The 21,680-nt window shown below is 40.3% G+C and overlaps 1 protein-coding gene across 5 annotated transcripts in view; it reads left to right on the forward strand.

Moving 5' to 3' along the window:
• The window catches only part of GPD2 (glycerol-3-phosphate dehydrogenase 2), a 164,025-nt gene that overhangs the window by 15,351 nt on the left and 126,994 nt on the right, over nucleotides 1–21,680 (forward strand). For 2 of the 5 annotated variants that reach the window (XM_033400027.2, XM_049712713.1), the window contains exon 1: nucleotides 14,961–15,223. The exons of 1 other annotated variant lie outside the window; for it this stretch is intronic. The gene's annotated coding sequence lies outside the window, so the exon portion shown is untranslated. 2 more of the 5 variants (XM_004276794.3, XM_033400028.2) reach the window with 2 other exon arrangements.

The following is a 21,680-nucleotide window of genomic DNA, read 5'->3' on the forward strand; positions in this document are numbered from 1 at the left end:
ATCTTCGCATTTTCAGAAACTAGAACCATGTCTCACGCATTGTAAGTGTTCATTGAAGGATGAATCAATCAGTTTTACTCAGAATTTGGTTTGGGATCACTTTCTTTATTTTTCTTTCTTTTTTTTTTTTTCCTTAGATCTCATTCTTTGCAAGGTGAATGATCAATAAAAAGGAACACTGAAAAGTTACAAAATAGTATTTGATTAATACCAGTAATGAGGTAAACTCTGTGAATGGTTGTATAAAATTAAACATATGCCAGAAGATGAAAATTACAGTTGATTTGATGATTTGGAGCAAAACCTTGATGAATGGGCAATGATTTCCTATTTGTATCTTGCATATTCACGTTCATAAACAAGCTACTAAAAATAAGATTTGTTCCTTAATTTACCAAATATTTATTGAGCACCTATTACATCAGGATTTGCCAAATGCTGTTGGTTCATGAAATGCTTTTAGGTGCATATGGACATTTACATTTTTTCATTTACTTAATTTGTTTATATTAATGTGTAATTCATGGAAATTATTTCTTAGGGAGAAGTTAACTTTTTAAAAAAGTAAATTGATTTGAAGAAAAATGTTAACTAGGGAAGCAAAAATAGTGAGGGGCATGTATAAATATTGAAAATTTGAGAAATATGATACCATGAACCATAAAGTTACAACCAAGAGATTTCCAGAGACCAGTCAAATGGTCCATGAAGTATTATAGCTGATAATGAAGCTTGATTTCAGGAAGAAATAGCATTTCTTTCCAGTTTTAATGAGAAAAGAATTAGCACTTCAGCTCTTTTCCTTCTTGTTAAATTTATATATCTGAGCTTTAAATTTATATATCTGAGTGATGTAAAGCCTCCTTACTGACTGATCTCAACTGGCTCTCTTTAAATTTATATATCTGAGTGATGTAAAGCCTCCTTACTGACTTTAAATTTGGCTTTAAATTTATATATCTGAGTGATGTAAAGCTTTAAATTTATATATCTGAGTGATGTAAAGCCTTTAAATTTATATATCTGAGTGATGTAAAGCCTCCTTACTGACTGATCTCAACTGGCTCTCTCCCACTTCCATTCTGCTTTTCTTTTTTTCTTGACCTCTTTTGTCTTTTTTTTTTTTTTTTTTGCGGTACGCGGGCCTCTCACCATTGTGGCCTCTCCCGTTGTAGAGCACAGGCTCCAGACGTACAGGCTCAGCGGCCATGGCTCACGGGCCCAGCCGCTCCGCGGCATGTGGGATCTTCCCAGACCGGGGCACGAACCCGTGTCTCCTGCATCGGCAGGCGCACTCTCAAGCACTGCGCCACCAGGGAAGCCCTCTTCTGTCTTTTTTAAATCAACCTTCTCCTCCTTATCATCAACAAGAACAAGTCTGAAGAGACAGAACATGGTTAAATTTGCATTAGAGAAATTTTACCTGAGTATTTTTTATGGTGAAATGTGCATTGAGACATATACTTTTGAGTACTAATCAAAAACTTATAAATAAGTGCTCTATGGCTCTGTGGTTAATTCTGTCTGTCTGCCTGCCTCTCTCTCTTTTTTCTTTTGGTTAATCAAAACCAAACATTTCCTTATTTAAAATAAACTTAGAGGATGAGAACAACCAAAGTTACATTGCATCTTTAAGGTCTAACAAACTTTGAAACTTCTTTCTAAGTATATTTGAAACACAAGAAGTGGGATACAAAATTTTTACTTGATCTAACATATATTATTTTTCCCTTTGGGTTATTCCAAATCCCACCATACCTATCTGAAATAATTATTTAACTATTTAGTGAACATTTCAACATGCTAACAATGTTCAGATTTGATTACAAGATGGTTGTCTCCAACCAGATTCCTATGAGACTAACACAGTGAAATTTGTGACTCAACAAGGTGTATTTCTACCAATTTTGAACTTCTTAAAATATCAACTAGTAATGGTAAATAAAAGCTCCATCATTTTCCCTATTTGTTTTTAGTTTCAGCTACATAATTTTCTAATTTGAAAGGTTCATCAATAGAAACTGACAAGAGAAATAAAACCAAAACCAATATTATTTCATTTAGCATCTATTGATCATACTTCGAGCTGTTTAAATCTTTCTTGCTGCAACCTCCCCTAAAGTCATTCATACCAGGAAAAGAGTTAGAAATTGATATACACATAGAAGGGGTTAAATAGAGAACTATGAATAGATCATTTAGATCTCATTTTTCCTCATCGCTTTTCCTGGAATGTTAGTGAAGGAGGCTTATATGTCACTGGTTTATTCTTCTGGGATTTTTTCCCCCCAAGATTATTCAAGTGATGCTGGAAAGAATGTGAGACACAAGGCTTCTTGATGCAAATTCTCAGTACCCAGTAATATATGAATTCTTGGTCCCCCCAAAAACCAAATGGATAGGACTTCTACTTTTCATGGGAAATTTTTTCTGTGTTGTATCTACTCAGTTTATTTATTGACAGTTAACCTACAGAATAGGGTTTATTAGAATTTACTGTGCATGCGAATCGTCCAGGAAAATTTTTAAAGTCCAGATTCTGTCTAGTAGGTCTGGGGTGAGGCCTGAGTTTCTGCATTTCTAACAAGCACCCAGGTAATGCTTTTGCTGCTTATACAGGAACTGCCTTTTGAGTAGCAAGGGACTAATATAGCAGAGTTATTCAACATGGCGTAATCTGAGGACTACCTACATCCTAATTAGCTTGGGGTGCTCATTAGAATACAAATCCTTAGTCCCCAACCTGTTTTTACAGGACAAAATCTATGTAGGTACCTTTTACTTCTAGGGAGAAGCATTTTCATATAAGTGGTCCAGGTTATTTGTACATACATTAAATAAAAATAAAACAAAAAACAATCAACAACTTTGTATCAAGCAGCCCTGCAGTTCTATACTTTTCCTGGAAGCTGAAAGAGGGTTGAATGGGCATTGGAAGAGTGGGCTAAGAGGTAACAGTGGTTTGCCTTCCTTGAAAGTTCTGCCTGGTGTTGTGGATCATGAAAATGTTCATGTTAGCATTCCAGAAGGTACTCCAACTCCTTAGCATATTCTCGAGTGTTGAAAGAAAAAAAAAAACCCTTATCCTTTATATCTTTTACCTTACATTACCCTCAGAGTTCTCTATAAAACTACTGTTCCTTTTTATTGATTTAGCCCAAAAGATGCCTGGGTTTAGAGTATGACCTCAGAACAACTTGAAGATAACGAGCTCTTTCCTGTTGATGTCTTTCTCTCACTTTTCTTCCCACTCTTCTGCTTATCCTTTAACACCCAGCTCCCGTATCCCTTCCACCTGAAAGCTTTCCTTGGGCAAGCTAATAATAAGTGTTGAAATGTTTTTTAAATGTTCATCAGATTTGGCTCAATAATCCCACTTGAAGCATATATCCTTAAGAATCATTTGGACATGAATACAAAGATATTCAAAGCAGTGTTGTCTATAATACAGATTGGAAGCCATCTTTGCAGGTCCTTGAATAAGAGATTGGCTGAATAGATTAATCTTCCCACTGAAATGCTATGCAGCCAGTAAAAATGATGATATGGATCATGTCTAAGCATTTATTTTCATAGAAAGATGTTCTCTATGTGTTGTTAAATGAAAGACACATTTCTATACATAATAGAAAACATTTGTAATATGTTTATAGCAAACTATTAACAACGGTTGTGATCTGAGTGATGGAACCATAGGGATTTCTTCCTCTTTTTTGTCTGTATATTTTCATGTTTACAAAATGACCATGGATTACAGTAGTAGTCCCCCTTATTCACAGTTTTGCTTTTCACAGTTTCAGTTACCTGTGGTCAACTGTGGTCCTAAAATATTAAATGGGAAGTACAGGAAGTAATCAATTTATACTTAGTGGCTGTCTAGGTTATGAGATCAGATAGGCTGTTGCATGCTTGTGTTCAGGTAACCCTATTTTACTTAATAACGGCCCCAAAGCTCAAGAGTAGTGATGGTGGCAACTCAGATATGCCAAAGAGAAGCCATAAAGTGAGAAGCTGAAAGTTCTCGACCCAATACAGAAAGAAAAAAAATCGTGTGCTGAGGTTGCTAAGATCTACAGTGAGAAGGGATCTTCTAACCGTAAACTTATGAAGAAAGAAAAAGAAGTTCGAATTGGTTTCGTTGTTCTACCTCAAACTGCAAAAGTTACAGCCACAGTGTATGATAAGTGCTGTTAAGATAGTAAAGGTAGGGCTTCCCTGGTGGCGCAGTGGTTGAGAGCCTGTCTGCTGGTGCGGGGGACACGGGTTCATGCCCCTGTCTGAAAAGATCCTATATGCTGCGGAGCTTCTGGGCCCGTGAGCCATGGCCGCTGAGCCGCTGAGCCTATGAGCCTGTGAGCCTGTGCGTCTGGAGCCTGTGTCCCGCAACGGGAGAGGCCACAATAGTTAGAGGCCCGTGTACCACAAAAAAAAAAAAAAAAAAAGATAGCAAAGGCATTAAATTTGTACAATAAGATATTTTGAGAGAGACCACATTCACATAACTTTTATTACAGTATATTTTTATAATGGTTCTATTTGAGAGAGACCACATTCACATAACTTGTATTACAGTATATTTTTATAATGGTTCTATTTTATTAGTTACTTTTGTTAATCTCGTACTGTGCCTAATTTATAAATTCAACTTTATCATAGGTATGCGTGCATAGAAAAAAACATAGTATGTATAGGGTTCAGTAACATCTGCGGTTTCAGTTATCCACTAGGGTCTTGGAATGTTCCCCCATTGATAAAGGGGAACACTGTACTTTCATAATAAAATACCTATATTAAAATGGACCTTTATGTTTATTTCACCATCATCACCAACAAAAATGCTTTCTTTGGCATTTTTCTTTCTAGAAAGAATAAATCATTCCCTTTTCCTATGCTATGTCAAAACCCAGTTCCACATCTACTTTTTGCTCTTTTCACTCTTTTATAGTTATTATTGTTTCAATTTTGTTTCTTTCCAACTTAAGCAAGTTGGAGAGTGTATTTTATTTATCTTTTTATTTTTAGGGCCAATGTGGTGCTTGGTGTGCCAGACATATATCCAAAGAGATTTATCTAATGAAAAAAGAGCTTTAAAATAGTAAAATCACTGTCCATCATGCTATTTTTCTTTGCCCCTTTCCTCGTGCAGTAAATATTACGTGTTTGTTCCTAGTCTCTGCCTTGGCAAAGCAAGTCTCAACTGCCCTTTTATCTCCTACTGCTAAGAGCAGTAGCCACTAAGTGTAAAAAATCAAAACAAAGCACTTTCCCATCTCCCTGATGGAGTAAAAGCAGTGAAGCCCAAATAATGCTTAGTTACCAAAAGCAATGCCAGGTGTCTAATCGAAACGGTATTGATTTTAGCTAGTAAATAGCCCTTAATAAAGTTGGAACCTGGGTTGAATATGCAGTCTGGTAATTAGCTAATAAAGCAAACAAGGCCTGGAGAGAACGTGGTGCAGTTGGATAAACAGCAGCCTGTCATCCAGGAAGCTTTCCTAGGTCTAATACCTTCTCCTACAGAGGACTCAAGTTACCCTTAGGACTCCATGCCTAGTGTTTTTAGCCATTAAATAAGGAAGAAAACAATAAATGTATCATAGGGTCTGAGATATAACTAAAAGCAGTTGTAAATGTTTTACAAATATTACATGCAATAGAAATGCTTCCTGGAGACAGATGTTGCAATTTAATAATCTTAAGTGGGAAGGTTTAATAACTACTTTAGATCATTAGGATAATGTTTAGTGCCCTAGGATAATTATTAAACAATTCTCAGTTTGCTAAATTATCTGATACTCCAGAGAAATCCATAGCCTGATTAATTCTCACATTATCTGTCAACTGCTCAATGAAACCGCAAAGCAGTAGAGGCCAGCTGGGAAAAAAGAAGAGCAAGGGTGAGAAAAGGACTGAGTTAGCCAGATGTCACGTTGAGAAAGAAGAAAATCAGGGATGGAGGGTCAGAGCCAATGTGTAAGGAAAAGTGTTAAGGTGCAGATGATCTGAATCAGAGATGCTGATTAGAGCCTAGAGCTTCAGCATCCAAATACATTGCATCAGGCCTGCACAGAGGTTTTGTTGTTGTTGTTGATTTGCTTTTAGATGTGGTTGCTAATATTTTCTTACGTGGGGAAAGCATTTTATATAAAAACCCCAGATTTCCGGCTTCTTTTGAAAATTCAGAGTATCTAGTAACAGTGGGCCTAATTCCTACATGACAGCAATGGACAAGAGCTGTGTAAAGCCTGCCCCATTTATTTTCTCTCAAGATTTTGATTATGAAAATCTTAAGGCTAACTGAAGTGTAGAAATACAAATAAATATCTCTTCACCTACCTCTAGATTCAACAATAGGTAATATTTTTCCATATTTATTATAAAAGTAAACACCTATATACATTTATTTTTTGCTGAACCATCTTAAAATGGTTATATTACTTCATCCCTAAATATGTTAGCATGCATTTCTAAAAATAAGGACAGTTTCCTACAGAACTGCAATCTTACTATCATGCTGAAAAAAAAATCAATCATCATTCCTGAAGGTCATCTTTACTCAGTCTATATTCAAATTTCCCCATTGTCCCAAAGTTTCTTTCAGATTCATTTTCCTTTCAAGCCAGGATCCAATTAAAACATATGCATTGCATTTAGTTATGTCACATAAGTCACTTTTACTCTAGATCAGGCTCTCCCCCACTTGCCCCTTTTCTTCTATGGCATTGTCTCCTTGAAGGGGTCAGTTATCTTGTGGATTGGGATTCAGATCTAAAGGCTTGACTAATTTAGGTTAAACATTTGGGGCAAAAATAATTCTGAGGTGATAATGCAGACTTCATATTACATCACATAAGGAAGCATATACCTGTTGTCCTAGCTGGTAGCACAAAGTTTGATCACCAGGTTTAGGTAGAGCAATCTCTTTAGCTGTGGTATGCTGTCTCCAATTTGCTCCAGACCCACCACTCCTTGTCTTACATCTAGCCTAATTAATTCATTTTACCTTGCCTGGAAGGCATATGTAAAGGTCAACCTAGAGCCTATCACATGCTACAATCTGGACTGTGTGATACTGAGCACCTACAACTGTATCCCTGGAACAATAGAACAGTGCCTGGTGTATAGGTGGTGCTCAATAAATATCCATTGATTGACTAAAATTAGAAACACATAAGTTAGAGAAACTTGAAAGGAAGTAGGGTTTGGGGGAAAATATGGCAACTCATACTCCTGAACTATATGTGGTTCAGAGAAACCTGGTGCCCATGGATATATAGAGCAGATTGCAAAGGCTCCTGGCTCTAGGATATGGTTCTTTATTTGAGCTGGACGGAAATGTATAATCCCAGTGGATAAATCAGAGCAAGGAGAAAGAATGAATTTAAAATTCTGTGGAACTCAAGGGTTTGGTTACCTGGGCTTCCCATTTATGAAAGGCCCTGACACAGCTTGGGTTTTCTGGAAGCAGATACTGAGACAGAGTATGACATGCAGGTTATTTTTAGAAAAGAAGAGTGCAGAAGCAGAAGTGGACAGAGGAAGAAGTAGAATTGTGATGCAAGCTCAACAAAGCCTCATTCACCCCCTAAGGGAGTTCTGGAGAATACATAGCCCATTAGAGTTATCTCCCAATTATCCAGCTGAGCCTTTATACCCCTGCTTCACTCAATCACAGGGTAAGGACCAGTCCGGAAAAGGGATGGTCTTGAATGAGGCAGCTCTCTCATTGAGTTGGCAGCTGGAGATGCTTCCAGCAGCTGGAAAAAGAATTTCTGCTTGAAGGAGGATCTGGGTGGTGTGTCAATCCATCTACCACAGACCTCAAATTACAAATTTTGCTCTTATCTCTAGATGAAGCTATAGGGACAATTACCAACATATTCCTTCTGCTAAGCATTAGTTGGCTAACTGTAACATTCAGATTATACCATAATTTTTTCAACCTTGTTTTGGTATTTCTTCACTTATTAGAAAGCTCAAAAAAAAAAAAAAAGAAAAAAGGTCCAGGCATCTCTCAAATTTTGGAAATTTCTGGTATTGCTTGAATGTCCCACAAGGCAGAAAATTGAGCCCATTTACATGGCTGTAAATTGCTTTGGCATCTTGAATGAAGAATACCCTACAAATGCCAGTGATGTACTGACGGGCTAGCTCTACAGAGATAGATTGATGTTGGTGTCAAAGGAAAATAAATGAAGGAAGTTGTATTAGTTTCCTATTGCTGCTGTAACAAATTACCACCAACTTGGTGGTTTAAAACAAGAGATATAGTCTCCCACAGTTCTGGAGGCCAGAAGTCCAAAATCACTGGACTGAAATCAGGGTCAGCAGGGCTGCACTCTCTCCAGAAGATCTGGGGGAGAATCCATTCCTTGCTTCTTCCAGCTGCTGGCATTCCTTGACTTGTGTCTACATTACTCTAATCTGTGTACATGATGACATTGTCTTATACTCTTCTGTCTGTGTAAACCCTCCCTATTACTTCTTTCTTATAAGGTTGTATGTGACTGCATTTAGGGTCCTCCCTGATAATTCAGGAAAACGTCTCCATCTCAGGATCCTTAATTAAATCATATCTGTTAATACTCCCCATCCCCCATATAAGGTGACATTTAAAGGTTCCAGGGAGGCCACTATTCAGCCTACAATAGGATAGCTTTTAAGTCTTCACTTTACCTCCTTAAGCCTGGGGATAATTTGCTTTCACATAGCTCCAAAGCAAGAATGTAAATTGTGTCTAGGGTGAGGAAAATCATGGAAAAGCTAGAATTCCACCTTGCAACACTTTGAGACCCACTGTAGGAAGGCCATCTTTGTGAGGGCTGGACTTTTACTCTTTTTCAAAACTCTGAGAGGCTCAGTTTGATAGTGAAGAGAGCATGCTCAGGAAAAAGTGCCTTCCTCCACATTTGACTATTGAAAGATATTTTTAGAACACACATGCTCTAAATTTACGAGGAAAAAAATTGTTTTTTCAGATGCCCTGACACCAGTTTCTAGCTTTTTATCACATGTCAAGCTGTCTTAGTTCTCAGAAACTTGACCAGGGTTGAAAGTTAGGCAAGAAGGAAGTGGGATTATCTATTTACAGTGTGTTCTAGAGAATGTTAATAGACTTTCCATTAAACTTTCAAATTTCTCTTTGATGAAGGTTACGTTGAACCATTCTCTTCTTTTGTTTTATGCCCCCCAAAAGAGCTATTTTAAAAATAAATCTTGGGCTTCCCTGGTGGCGCAGTGGTTGAGAGTCGATCTGCTGAGGCAGAGGACATGGGTTCGTGCCCCGGTCCGGGAAGATCCCATCATGCCGCGGAGCGGCTGGGCCCATGAGCCATGGCCGCTGAATCTGCGTGTCCGGAGCCTGTGTTCAGCAACGGGAGAGGCCACAGCAGTGAGAGGCCCGCGTACCGCAAAAATAAAATAAAATAAAATAAACTTCAATATGTAACTCAAAGATAACAGAACAAAAATTCTCTACTTTTCCATGGTTCATTTTTTGGCTTTGCATGATGCTTTTGCTGACAGAGGAGGAATGAAGATTTCCTTTTGAGTCCAAGGTATTTGCTGAGGGAACAGCACCTGTTACTCTCTGGCCTATACCCCTGTGCGTAAAGGACTTTCCTCTTGGCTTGGAAGAAATTAGGTCATTGCCCACATGCTTCAAGGCTGCTGAATTAAGACACAACGTTCTTCTTATTTTAAAGCTGATCAGGCACAGGCCTAAACCCTGTCCTTTGCTATTGTTGCTCTATTTTTTTGCTATTCAGATTCACTCATTCAAAAAAAAATCACATTATAACATTAGAAACTGTAGTCAAGTTTATTTTAAGCATTTACTGCTGAGATTGAAGCCATCTCCAGGTTATGTAACAGGTATTCAGACACGGAACTGAACAAATCTCCAGTTTCTTGGGCTGTTTACTCTCGGCTTATTTGCCTCTTTCACTGAATCATAAACAGTTACTCTGAAGAACCCAATCCTCCATTTTGTTTCAGCTCCCACATCAGAATCTAATACATTTTCATGTTCTCTGCATGAGTTATTTGGGACATATCTGCTTGCCCACAACCTTCCTCCTGCTATTAAATAGGAGGCTATGTTCCAGAGACAACATTACTCAATTTATATCACCAACATTTGTTTGCAGTGCTGCCTTGTCCAAAGAACAAAGTGGATGCCTGCCCAAGGAAGTTCATATTTCCTTTACCCACAAGACCTTTACATCTAAGTAAGTTTCCTGGTGTCACTTTATATTGATGCCTTAAAAATTTATTTCAAGAAGACTTTCGCAGATTCTTATAAAGCAGAAATAAACCTTAAAAAACCCATTAAAATATGGGTTAAACCTATTAAAATATATTTAGTATTTTCATTTCATCTTTTCAAGGATCATATACCGTATGATTACCTCATTCTTGGTCCTAACTCTTTGAAAATCACTGATGTGGGAAGATTTTCTGTTGGATATTTTTAGATGTCTATAATTCTGCTTTTAAGAATTCAAGTAACAAGGAGGTGGAGGCCCACTAAATGATAAATGAACTGCTCTAATCTCCAAGCTCCAAAGGTTCTGGTCCAGTCCTGTTCAAGGATTTAAGATTTTTCTGGACAGCACTGCTAATCTTCTAGAAACTCCATATTAGTGGGTTTTTGTTTTTGTTTTTGTAAGTAGTAAACTTGAAGTCTTTGTTTAATGTTTGGTTATCTTCTTAATGTTGTAACTGTTGTTAACAATGGATAAGATTATAGGTACATACAGTACTTTCTAAATTATGTAAAGTACTAAAATAATAGAATGGAAGAAAGATGTGAGCATACACAGCAATCAAAGCTCAGAACAAAGGTGTCTTGGCCAAGTGTTGGACCATGAGTCAGAACGTGTGGGGTTCAGGGCAGGGAAATGACATTGGTGATACTTTTATCGACCATCTACATGTTAGGCATTTTACATATATTATTCCATTCAGTTCCAGTTTGGCTGTGGCTAGCTGTGTTTTCTTGGGCATGTTACTTAACAATTTTGTGCCTCAATTTCCCAGTTTGTAAAAACAAAGCCAAACCAAAAAACTCATAGTTATTCAGAGTATTAAAGATTACAAGTACTTTGTTAAGGCTAGTGCCTGACACAGAGTAAGAGGTACTGAATGTTTGCTATTCTCAATATATTTTCACTGATAAGGAAACTGAGGCTCTGAGTGGCTAGAGGTTAAAGAACTTAGAAGAGGCTGGATTTGAAGCCCACACACTGTTCTCTATACCAAGCAGTTTCTCGTTTTAGTCTTGGCTCTATGTTAGGCTAACTCTGTAACTTTAGGGAAAGTACTTAATAATTCTGGGCCTTGGTTTCATCATTTGTAAAACAAAAGTCTGTGAGTTGATAACATTTATGGCCCCTTTCAATCTTTACATTCCATAATTTTATTATGAGCTTTGATAACCAACGAACTCTCAGGGAAAATGTGTTCCTCTCTAGAAGTGGGTAGGGACTAAGTGCCCAGTTGACCCTGGGCAGGTGGTAAATGGTCATAAAAGGTGAGTAATAGAATCACCAACGGAAGGTTCCCCATTTGGGGGAAAGGTCACCCCCAGCAGTTGGGTTGAAGATGTCTAAGCGTCAGGGAACCTACTCTCCAGGCTTGGGAAAGGAAGAACTTCTCGCTTGTATTGTTACACTAGACTATAGAAAATAACCCAAATTTACCTGACAACACTACGAAAGCAAGATAAATTAATGGCAGGTGAATTTAGGCTTTGTTTACATAGGAATGAAGGAAAAGGGGAAAGCTTTTCAGATTTCGGTAGCCATGTGAGCCTGAAAACCTAGGATAGACCTGAAGTTTCCATAGGCACATGAGAAAAGAGTTAGGTGGCACCAGGGTTATTTGACACCCTCAATCTGAAAGACAGTAAACATAGTTTCATTCCAAATGCTGAGTCATGCTTAAGGCGACAAGGAGAAACACTTAAGACTCTTAACTTCTCTGAGGTACTGGTAGGGTCAGGAGATCGTTTTCTGCTAAAATAATTAATTCATGTTTTTAAATTTAGTTATGATAAGTGCTTCCCCTCCTACACCCTCACTCAGTTTTCTCCCTTTTTAGCCCTCAACATGTTTGTTTGGTTTTGTTTTAATTCCATGAGAAGCTGTAGCAAGTGTATGTGTGTAGGGAAGACTTTTTTTCTTTTTAATATTGTTTTGTATCTAGTGTAATACTTAATTTTGAAGAGTAATTTCTCAATGAATGATTATTGCCCTCCTCCCCATAAAATTATCTTAACAATGAAAAGAAATTGCTTATCCATATGGGAAATTACATTACTGTTAGATACCTCAGTCAGCAGCCAAATTCTTTCAGTGGAATTCTTATCATAATAAGCGAGACCCAGGGGCAGAGGTAGAGAGGTGGAAAGCCACTTTAGGTACTCATAAATGGTAACCTAAGTTTTAAAGCATCATGTTCAAGGCTAAAAGGAAAAAATTATTTTTATCCTTTATTCCTTCTAGAAGATACTGATGGAGTAAATACGGCAGAGTTCTTGATTTTGTAAGTCTCTGTCGGTCTTAAAGCAGAAGGATCATAAACCTCTTTTGAAATTATCTAGTGTATATATTGAAAAGTTAATTTTTTTACCACTTTTGCCTTGAATACAAGTGGATGCCTAAGTTATGATAACTACAAATCAGCTATGTTTTTATGCAGTAATTGGAAGTAATTATTTTACAATGGTTTCTAATTAAAAATTGTTTTCAAGGCTGTAGTTGAAATTAGATGTGTATGGAGCATGGGGAAGAGGAGGGCTGAGGTGGGTTGTTTAGAAAAAGAAGATCCAGAGTAAGCTGTATGCTTATCAGGCATGTTAAGCTTTCTTATCTCTCCTCTCTTAACCCCTCCCCTACACACCTTTTTCATTTGATACCTTTCCTGAATTCCACCAATGCCTGGGGTCCTCCTGCTTTCCTTTGGTTGCTTTGTGCCCCAGCCTTGGCAAGTGAAAACTTGTCCAGTGCTTCTGAGTTTTCTCACCTCAAAGTTCTCTACCTCCTCCCATGTGCTATTCCGTCAGGGTCTGATTTGGATTGGACCATCATGGGTGGTCATGGGTTACGGATGAGAACTGAATCCCTGCTGGCTTGTTAGCTAGCAAGGTGACCAGGACTTGTGGGGAAAATAAACAGCAGACATAATAGGGCTCGGAACAAATTGTTCACCTGAGCATTCATTTCATATCAATGAACAATTATAGAACATCTATTATGTTATAGGGACTGTGCTAGGTACAAAAGTGAATATGTTGTCTCCATTTTCCAAGCACTGAACTGTCCTGGGAGAATCAGTAGGAAGAAAATCCAGGACTGGCACCTCATTCTGCCAGATTATTCCTTTTCTATGCAACGTGTTGCTCTTCTAGACAAACGTTTAGGATTTGAAAAAATGTGAAAGCAATGGTCTATTAGAGGGGTTCTCAACCCTGCCTGGGTGCTCACGTGGATCATGGGGTGGGGGTAGGGTTTCAACACTGGTTCCAAGCTGTAGTGTGCACCAGAATCACCTGAAGGGCTTGTTCAATCAGCTAGGCCCCTGGCCCCAGAGTTTAAGAATCAGGTAGTCTGGAGTGAAGCCGGGAATCTGCATGTCTATCAAGTTCTCTGGTAATGCTGGCTCCCCCAGCTACACCTTGAGACCCATAGTTTTAAAATATAAAGATTTCCAGGTTCCATTCACCGACTGATTCAACTGGTGTGGGGATGGGAACCTAGCATTGATCATTTAACACCCCCCCACCCCCGCCCCAATCCCCTGCTGTTCCACTGGATAGACTACCCATTGGATAGGCTGGTTTCCTGTTACTATGAGTTTGGGACCCAATGAAACTACATATTCCTCTGGGTCAATTATAATAATTATCTGGTATTTAAAGAAATTAGTGACAATAAATAATTGGCTGAAAAAGCCCCACCCCTGCGATTTTGTTTCAAACTAATTTGGCTGCCTTTTTTTGGAAGGCCTTTCCAACCCTTCCCTGGGTATTTTCCAGTACCACGGTAGAAACGTTACGTGTAAAGCTCCCAGAGATCTTCGGAGGAAAGACCTTAAAGAAATGGGTCAATTTGAACCCCATCTGCGTCCTCCTTGGGCCCCCTTGGCCTCGCCTAGCACTTCTAGTGCCAACAAGTGAGCCGGGCATGCTCAGTGGGCAGGGTCGGTTCTGGAGGTGCAACTGGGAAGCTTGCAGCTCTGCTGCCCGGGCTCTCCCCTCCCCCCACCTGTAAGAGGCTGGGCCCGAGGAGCCCGTGCTCTGCATCCCACCCCCTGAAGCTTGGGCTTGGTTTTCCCTGCGGGTCTTCTCGCTGACATTCAGGCAGGGGTCAGGCGGCCGGGCGCGCCTCCAGAGCGCGCGGGGGGAGCACGGGCGAAGGCTTTGGGCTCTGACGGTGGGGTCCCAGGGGCCCGCCTGCCTCCCAGACGCGTTTCTAGGCCCAGGGAAGCCTGCCTGCCGAATAGGGGAAGCCAGATTCGGGGGCGGGTAACGAGAAATCAGGTAAGCCAGTCCCGCCGGCGTGCAGGCGAACGAGTGTCTCCTCTCTCCTGGGCAGGTGGCGAGGGCGGCCCACAATGGGGAGGGCGGAGGAAATCCGACACCTCCGCCGTCTTCCCCCGGCCTGGCCCCGCCGAGGCTTCCCGGCCCGCCAGCTGGCTGGCGAGGCTGGGCGGAGGGTCTCGAGGGAGGCCGGGCGAGGAGGCGGGCAGGGCCTAGGGCCAGGGCCACGCACACGCCGCGCCGCGGCCCATCCCCGCGGGCCCCGCGCCCAGGTCTAGTCATGTTCATTTGGAGGCGGAGACCTCGCTCGTTCTCTGCCCGCTGGTTCGCAACGCTTCCCCGCCTTCCCGGCCGGGTCCCCCGCCTCCATTTCCGCGCTTCCCCGCTGGGTCGGCGGAGCCTGGGCCCGAGGTATTCAGCTGGATGTGGCGGTCGCGCCGCCGGGGTCGACCCTCGGGGAGGGGAGCGGGAGGCGCGAGTTTCGGGGGAGGCGGGGGCGCGGCTGCTCTGGTGCGTCGGGTTACAGTCGCCCAGCTTGTTCGGGGCGAGTGACATCCACGCGCGCCTCGCTGCAAGTATCCGGACCGAGGCGCTGATTCGGGGGAGGCAGAGACTCCGCCCAGGCCCGCGGAAACGGGTGCTTCTGCTCTCTCTCCCCTCGCGCGAGAGGATCAATCTAAGGTGTGTGCTTCCCGGGAGACCCCCGTGCCCCCGCCCCCTGGGTTCTGGGGCGGGGGGTGGTCCCTCTCTGACCGGGTGGAGTCCGGTGTTGGGGTGGGTGGTGGCAGAATCTGGGGAAAGATTTAGAATTTTTCCGCACCGACAGAACGTGGGCTCATTCTTACTGGGAGCGGGGCGGTGGAGTGGAATACTTTTGCCTCCTTGGTTAAGTGGCAGGACTTTGGGGTGAGGGTTGATGTCTAAATGAAAGTTTGCTGCAAACTTCTGGCTTGTGGATGCAGCTCGTCTGAAAAGGACTGTTGCTCCCTTCTGAAGCAAGGGAGGGAAAGATTCTAGAAGGGGACTGAGGCTTCTTTGAGATCTTAGCTGCTGGAGTGTGACAGTTTTAGGAGGAAATGGAAGGTGTACCCTGATGAACTTAAAACAGACCCTACTCCCCACGTAGTAACTTCTGAGTCAAAAATAGACTTGAAGCGTGCTTTGGTAGGAACGTATAGCCCTGTGAATGAAGGGCTGATCTGGAGCCCTTGACCTCTAGCCTGCCTTCCATCTTCTGCGAGGGAGCATTCACTCCGGGAACTGCCCTCCTCAGGAGTTCCAAAGAAATTTACACATGCAAGTTCTCTTAGTGACGGGGCCAACCCAAATTATGCAACACTTTATAAATATCATGGGAAAGGGTGGGGACAGCTATAGAAATAGCTAACAACTAATTTAGTCAACTTTTATACTTGTATAAATAGGTATGGGATGGAAAAGTAGGTTCCACTGAGTCCTCATTGCTTAAAACAAAACAATTTTGCATACGTTCCCAGGTTTAATAGATGTGAAGTTTTGGAGTGTGGAGGGTAATGGGAACTGCCACACGGGGGCCAGGCACTTCCTGGTAGCTACTGACCACTCTAGTCGCTGAGTGCCATTGCTCAACGCATACCACGTGCAGCCTGGGGAACCTTATGATGAGGATGTTGGAACCCTCCTGCGTTTCTCATAGGGGGATTATGTCAAGTTACAACACTCCCTTGGTTTTTCCAAATCAACTCGTCCAATGATGCAGCGGTACCTTAGTAATAATGGATAAAGATGGAATTTGGGGTTTGAGAACCAGCATTGTTGGAGCTGTCCATTCTGATGTCTCACATAGTCACTTTATTTTATAGACATTCTGAGTAGCATTAATACTCTGCTTCCTTCTCTCTGCCTCTGATTTATTAAAAGACGCAATGGCTTAAGCTCAGTAATTGACAAGAGGGCCAATCGTCAATGCCTCCCCTCTTGTTTTTGTAACTATTTAATCGCAGAGATGTTTAGAAATATTTGACTATCATTGTACATAAGTCATATTGGCGAATAATTATAACTCTCAAATTATCCCGTTTGCTATTAGTTTCTGCTTTCATTACTAGAATGTATGTTCTGTGAGAGGGCGTGGGCTGCCTCACACACTTTCGTATTTCCAGTATCTAGAGTGGTGACTAGTTTGTGATAAATGTTTTCTCAATGAGTGACTAAACTGTGGGACAAACTCTAGCTGGATGTAGTGGGGGAAGAAAACCAGAGATTTTGGCTTTAGGGAAACTATTCAACCTCACTGGGCCTCAGTTGTCTCACTGACAAAATGTAGATAATAATATGTGATATAACACGTAAAATCACTAGTGATGTTCCTTTCAGGTAGTAGACTTCAAAATATTACTTTCTTCTTTCTTATATATTTTACTTTTTATATTCAAAAAGGGAAGACTTGGGGAAAGAATGCAGATAGTTGGATAATTTAGCTCTTGCATGTTGTGAATGAATTATCCAGGTTTTTTCCCCGTTAACTTGGTGTGTGTGATAGAAGGAAGGGGGAGGGGGAAGTTAGTGGCAGCTATGGTTATTGGAGACAGGAAACAATTTCCAGATCACTATGTAATTTCTCCTCTTTATTTTTTTAATGTGATGAAGTTTCTGCTCAGGTTTTCCAGAACTTGATTTTTTTTCTACTTGTCAACAACCAGACTCACTAGGTTGTCCTAAGTACAGAAACAACACTTTAGAAAGAGCATTAGGAATCAAACATCTGTAACACTTGACTTCTTAAATGAACTTTTCTGTAGTCTTGTGCAGCATTATATAGTAACAAGATAAAGAAAAATATTGTTATCCTGCTTTTGAGAAGGTTAGAGTTCATTTAACAAGGTAGAACGTATAGATGTTGAACAGTTACAGACCAGCGTAAGATCTTGCATAGTACCGTACCCAATGGTTATGGAAGGGAGAGGTTAACATGCGCTCAAGTAGCTGGAGACAATTTTGTGGTGAAGAGAATATCACTTCAGCAACAGAGAGACTTAAAGTGTCCTGAAGATTACAGCGGATCATTTTTGTTTCAAGAATGTTTGTTATTTTGTACTTCAGTGTATTAAAAAGCCAAACAATCATATACTTTCAAAAGTAAACTTTCTATGGAAAAGCATATTAGAAACTTACAATACAACTTACAATACAATTCTGTACAAATCTGTACAATTCTGTACATGAACTAAATGATACTTTTCACTGTGTCTCTGAAGTTTTAAAGCCTAGGATTGGAGTTAAAAATTATAACTTTTCATTCTTGCCACTTTTAACGCCCTTGCTTAAAACAAAGTGTCAGATGGCCTGCCTTTTACTCTCTCCAGTTGTATATAATAGGATATTGTTTTCATCTGAAGTTTCCGGGGAAAATTACTAGTCATTAAGTTTGGGATCCCCACAACTGGCTAATTTTAGATGGTGTTATAAAAGTGGTTTTAGATGCTCTTCAAAATACTCAGGAAATTCCATGAGGATTCATCACCTTTGAGATAAGAAGGCAACTTGGAAGTTGTTTTATAGAGGAAGAAGAAGCTAATAAAAGGGTGTGTTGTATATTTCCTTGTTTTAGAATTGTTGACATGATGGGGGAAAGAAATGTAGGCAGGGGGGAGAGATGATCAGATTCAACTGCACGTGAGAAAAACAAGGGCCAACGTGGCTACAAGCCAGGAAATGTCGAACAACTTTAGACCTCTTCCTGTATTACCTGACCAGGGATTGATCTCAGGAGCATTTTAGGAAAAGGAAGCTTGAGGAGCTAATGGTTTGAATACCTGAGGATGCTGAGGTAATGACTGTGGTCAGAGTTTGTCTAGAACTCTAATTTTGTGTCCTGACGTGAATGTGACCATTTTTGTTTGTTTGTTTTGGTTTTTTTTCCCCTTGTTTCCCAGGATTTTCACCTTTTTTTGGCAGTTCTTACTAGTTCTTTGGGTTAAATATTTCTTCCTATATCGTATCTGTGTTCTTATTTCCCATTTTTCAGTTGAAAATTTTCTGTTGATTCTTTTAAAATACGGTTTCTGATTTGTGCAGCAGACAAAACATTGTTTCTGATTTTAATTAGGTCAAGCTCTGGTTCTGTTAGTTCACTAAAATTAGTGGGAAAAAATTAACTAATAGAAAATGTTGCCCTCCTAAGTAAAAATTTATTGTGACAAAATGTATTAACGAAACTCTAAAGCATTACTTGGGGATATCTTTTACTTTTTCTGGCAAAATGAAATGATTACTGGTGTACTTTATTCTGTAGCAGTCAGATACTGTTAAAGTGTGAGCAATGACTGTTTCATTTAGATTTTTCTAGCCTCAGATTCTTTAAATAGTGATATATCCTCTATGGAATTTCATATTTGATTATCCACCTATATCCTTCAAACCCCACACATTATAACAGAGAGGATGTTTTCTGAAAATGAGATTTCTAGAAGCTGCTACTGTCAAATGACATGGTCTTCGAGTATGACTCGCTGACACACGCTTAGAAAGCTTTATTACTTACCTCATACGCACCAGTGACCACTAAGTCTGGTTGGTTATTCACACTAGGAACAAAAGTTGATGTTCAAGGTAAACATTTTAGGAAACTTTTCACTGGGATTTTATGAGTTTCAATAAAACACAATGAATTTCTACCTGTATTTGAAAAGTGATGAAAATAGTACGGCTCAGAGTACTAGGTTCTCAAAAGTCGTTTTCCTTTTGTTTAAACGGAAGAAAGAAAGGATGTTTTGTTTCGCTGCAGTAATATCAGAACTGCTTTGATCATATCACTCTTTGTTCCACCCTTCCGTGGGTCACTCTGCCCTATTGCATTAAATTCTAAATATTTATCTTTGAATTCATGGACGTTTCCGGTCTTGCCCCAATATTAAACTTCTGCCCTTCTCTTCCTCGTGATCTAGTCGAACTGGACTACGTGAAATTCTCTAGATCTGTTTTATTCCTACCGCTGCCCCTATGCTAATGTTCTTCCGTCTACTTTACCTCTTTAAAATCCTACCAATCCTTGAATGTCCCGACCACAGGCTACCAGTTTTGTGATGCTTTCCTTCACTACCCCAGTGAGAAGTGTATTGTACATTTCCTAAACTCTTCAACTACTCTTTTTATGCCACTCATAAGTATCTCATTTACTCCTCTGTATGGTCATTATTTGGAAACATGCATAATTTCCTTTCCTGCAGAAGATCATGCAGAGCAAGGGCTGGATCTTATACAATTTTATAGACCTCGTGTGCCCAACCCAAGTCCCTGCATGTGGGGACACCTAGTAAATAGTTGTTGAATGAATGATTGACTCATAATTCTCTCATCCCTTAATTACCAAGAATAAGTGATAGAAATGGTTGGGGTGTGATTGGACAGCAGGTAACACACAGGCAGATGCATTTCAGATAATCAGTTAAACTGAATCTTTATCTTTTTTCAGGCCTCCCTTTCTCCCTATACATTTGGCAGTTCTTATATCTAAAGGATATTTGTTTTAGGAGGAGGAAAGGAAATTGCTGCATTTGAACCAAAGTTATAAAAGCAATCTGTGAAGAAAATCAGTGGAGGAATCTGCAAATGAGGAGGTCATTTAAGATCTGCTAAGGAGTCACCTTTGTCAGGGCTCCTAGGGCTCCCTTCTCTTCACTAACTTCTCCCTTTTTCCCCACCTGCCTACCTAATCCAATCTCTTAAGAAAGAATCCAGAAAATTAATTCATAACAAGATGACTGATAAAATTAGCTTGTCGCTATGTCAAAGGTCTCTGGATTCTAAGGGGACAAAACCTTAGGGACCATTTATGTAGGCTACGTAGAAGGAGCTTTGGGGGTGGGCAAGTGTTTACTTCTTTGCATTCCTGAAGTCACATTATAGCCACCTGCCTGTGGCTTTGGCCAGTCTCTGCACCTGCCAATTTCTTCCTTTGTAAAATAAGGTGGCAGAACTGTGTGAATTTAAAGCCGTAAAAGCGCGAGGTGTTTTATTGCTCTTGTCGTGTCTTGCAAGGGGAAGCCAGTCATGGTCAGTGGGCTCTGTTCACCTCTGGACCTGGCCTAACTTTTCCTCTTACTTCCCCGAGTTTGGGATGTCCTTTCTCTCAGCCTCTCCAGATGTGGCATTCACTTGGGAGGATGCTGCATTCCCTGCTTCTCCCTCCTGGCTTGTGCTCATAGGACCTGTTACAACAAATATCCTTTCACTTCTCTCTTTCTTTATGTTGCCCTTTTCCCCTATCCCAACCCACCATTTAGTAGCTGGGATATTTATCTAAAAATATATGTATTCACAGAATTTTAAATAAGAAGGGGGTTAAAGATCTAACCCAACACTGTCTTTTTATTATTGATAATAAATAATAATGATAAGTATCATTTAGAGCAATCACCTTTTTCTAGGCCCTGTGCTACGCACTTTGCACACATTATTTCACATATCGACAGTGAACCATGTTATATCACTGAGGAAACTGAGTTCCAAAGAATATAAGTGACTTACTCAAAGCCACAGTTATGTTCCAGTATGGCAGAAACTCCCTTTTTTTTTTTTTTTTTTGCTACTTTGGATTCCCCTGCTCGACTCATTGAACTTTGCCTTTTAATACTTCACTTCCTAATACTTGGTGCTGTGGGTCAACAGTTTCCACCAGTGATGCTGAATTTGTTCAGACATTGAATGCATAGCACAGTATGCCTGCCTGAAACAATATTCCTTTTTTTTTTCTTGTTTTCCATGTTTTTCTTTATTTTTTTAATTTATTATTTTTATTGCAGTAAAATTGCTTTACAATGTTGTGTTAGTTTCTGCTGTACAGTGAAGTGAATCAGCTATATGTGTACATATATATCCCCTCCCTCTTGGACCTCCCTCGCACCCCCCCATCCCACCCATCTAGGTCATCACAGAGCACCAAGCTGAGCTCCCTGTGCTCTACAGCAGGTTCCCATTAGCTATCTGTTTTACACATGGTAGTGTATTTATGTCAAACCTAATCTCCCAGTTTATCCCACCCTTCCCTTCCCCACCGTGTCCACGTGTCTGTTCTCTACGTCTGTGTTTCTATTCCTGCCCTGCAAATAGGTTCATCTGTACCGTTTTTCTAGATTGCGCATATATGAATTAATATTCA

This window comes from Orcinus orca, chromosome 7 (genome assembly GCF_937001465.1).
Source record: "Orcinus orca chromosome 7, mOrcOrc1.1, whole genome shotgun sequence".
NCBI classification, from domain to species: domain Eukaryota; kingdom Metazoa; phylum Chordata; class Mammalia; order Artiodactyla; family Delphinidae; genus Orcinus; species Orcinus orca.